Source organism: Rattus norvegicus, chromosome 13, assembly GCF_021556685.1.
Source record: "Rattus norvegicus strain SHRSP/BbbUtx chromosome 13, alternate assembly SHRSP_T2T, whole genome shotgun sequence".
NCBI lineage: Eukaryota > Metazoa > Chordata > Mammalia > Rodentia > Muridae > Rattus > Rattus norvegicus.
The window spans coordinates 63778616-63781786 of record NC_141546.1 but is presented as its reverse complement, the minus strand read 5'-3'; positions in this window follow the sequence as shown (position 1 = coordinate 63781786).

The following is a 3171-nucleotide window of genomic DNA, read 5'->3' as shown; positions in this document are numbered from 1 at the left end:
GTAGAAACACATATAGCAGCCATATTCTCTTTCTCTGGTGATACTTGGAACCATATTTTTGGTAGATGTGACTCATTTTATTTATTATTTTACCATTGCCTTGCTTTCCAATACAAAGCCCTACGTAACCCTGGTTAGCTTATCATTTACTGTGGAGTTAATGCATCTTGCATCATCCTCCCCAGCAAATGATGACGTTATCAGAAGACACTAAAATGACCAGCTCTCAAAGCTTTTATCTTAATAAAATCTACACTGTGTTATAATTCCAATGTTATGTTTTCAAGATATAGTACTCAATGGTATAAGATATACTCATGATGATATACAGGGAAATTCAGGACCATCCTCATTTTAAAGAACCAACAATATCATATATATACAAATTCAGCTTTCGTGCTACCCAACCATAGTTCCGAAGAATGGTTTTCAGATGTTTCTATAATTATACTGTTATGAACACAAGTGTCTGAATATGTACTCCAGATAACTTTGAATTTAAAAATAATAAGTATATGAGCAGTTGAACTTTGGGGGAAACGTGCTAATTGTACTTTCAATTTATTGAGGAATAATCAGTTTCCACAGGTACAAAGTCATTTAACAAACTCATTTAATGATGAAAAAGTTTGCAAAGTCTGCCTTAGTTCAAAAATATTTACAAATTCCTATACTGAGCAACTTAATGTATAGTGTAGAGTTTTGCTGTATTTTGGGTTTCTTCTTGCTAACAATGTGTACATTTCAGTGTGTTTATTTTGTTTCTGTGTATTAACAATTGTTATGTCTACTTTGAAACCTGTCTACTGAAGTCCTTTGCTCATTTTACTGGGTGAGTTAGGTTTGTGGCTCCTAAGTTTCAGAGATTCTGTATGTTTATACCTGAAAATCCCTTATATATTACTTTGCAAATATTTTCTGTGTATTAGATTGCCTTTTATTTGGTTTATGTTGGTTTCTTTTTGATGTACAGATTTAAAATATTACAAAGCTTATTCTACTTTTCACTGATCATATCTTAGCTTTCAGGTGAAAGAAGAGTAATCAGGGAATCCAGTCAAAAGGACTGTGGCCTCTGCCAAATATATTAGCCCACTGACCAAGCATGGGGAGGCCCTTGGTCCTGTGAAGGCTCAATGCCCCAGTGCAGGGGAAAGCCAGGGTGGCCAGGTGGAGTGGGTGGATGGGGGAGCACCCCTACAGAAACAGGGGAGGGGGATGGAATTGGGGGTTTTTATAAGGGAAACCAGGAAGGGGAATAATATTTGAAATGTACATAAATAAAATATGCAATGAAAAGTGTGTTGTAAATATTCTTTACTTGTTAAAGGTAGTTTATTCCTACTAATTCATCATATAACTTCACAAACACATCTATCTACATGTACATATATATGTTTAATATGCATAGATGTTTTCTTTTCAAAACCTGAGTTTGAAGAACTGTCAGATTATATTTTACTCTATGAGATGTCAATGGAGAGAATATTTCAGCACTTTTGTTTTTATTCTCTTTTTCTTTCTTTAGTCTTACTTTGTTGAAAACAGATTCTTTTCTCATACAATACATTCCCAACCACAATTTCCCCTCTCTCCCCTCCTTCAAGCTCCCCACTTCTACTCTTCCCAATCAACCTCCCTTCATTTTCTCTTCAGAAAAGAGAATACTTTCAAAGGAGGACAGCTAGACAGATCATTGCAAGATAAAGTCATGGCTTTATTCAATTAATTTTTCACTTATTTTGAGCCTAGGCTGACCTCAATTTATAAATCCCCACGCTTCAGCCTTCTCAGTATTTCAGGCATAAACTATCTATCATACTTGGTTTTTTTCAGTTCTGATATTCACAATCTAATTTCTTATCTTTTCTTCATCACTTTTAACATGTCTCTCTGCTCACATCTGCCTCTAATACTTATCAGTAATATTTTCTTTTTAACAAAAGATTTATTTTATTTATTTCATGTATATGAATAGACTGTTGCTGATTTCAGACACAGGAGAAAGGGATATCGGATCTCATTACAGATGGTCGTGAGCCACCATGTGGTTGCAGGAAATTGAACTCAGAACCTTTGCAAGAGTAACCAGTTCTCTTAACTGCTGAGCCATCTCTCCAGTCCACCAGTAATATTTTCATTTCAGTTACTTTGTTGGCTTTAGAATTTTTTTACTTTAGCTTTATGTGTATGTTTTTATCTTTTTTTTCTATGCCCTTGCTTTTTCCCATATTTTTTTAAACCTTTCAATATCTTTAAAACAATATCCTGAAGATGGTGTAACATATCTGTTAGTGGGTCTTTACGGAACACTTAACTGATTGTTGAATTATTTGTTCTTTGAATTAATCGCATTTTCAAGTTGTGAGTATGCCTTGTGACGTTTTGTTGAGTAGTAGGCATTTGTATGTGCCAATGTAGAACTACATATGGCATTGTCCATTCTATTATAATCTGTGTTCATTTTTTCATTATGTCTCATTTTCATATCCAAAATTTCATAGGTTATCAATGCACAAATTGCCCTGAGACCTTTCCTGAACATATAACTATTCAATGGCCTGTGTGATCACTTTGTGGATTTTAATATGGGTATGTAATTGGTGCTGAATATCATAGTCTTTAAGGTCTGGCTCTCAGAATGAAAACAGGAGAGTAAAGTTCAGGTATGACATGGGCCAAGCATCAGCAAATAAGAAAAGCCTTAAAAACAAGAAGATTCTACAGGATCTCTGTAGCACCTCTTTCTTTGGCTCTGAGCGATAGGTCAAGGCGGCCAGAAGAGCCAAGATTTCTGATATTTATAGAAATACATTTATATATTCCATCTCCTGAGAACTGTATGCAAACTATTCTAGGAGCAAGTGTACATCTCGCTGACACTGTACCAAAGAGGAAAGTGGATAGCACCTCTACTCTGACTCACAGTGCTCCAGGGTTAACTGGGATTTCCTTGTAAGCCTTCTGCCAGAAGTTACATTTTGACAAACTCCAGAATTCCTAGTCACATCAAGCTGATTCTGACATGGAAACTGTAGTCTAGGTTAGGGAACCTCTTACTTATCTTTTTCCCAGAATTTAGTGAATTCATGTTTTAAAAGCTTTCTAAAGTGTCCTCAGTTACATTGAGGTTAGAGAATTGCCATCCCTTGTAACATTGTTCCATTTAAG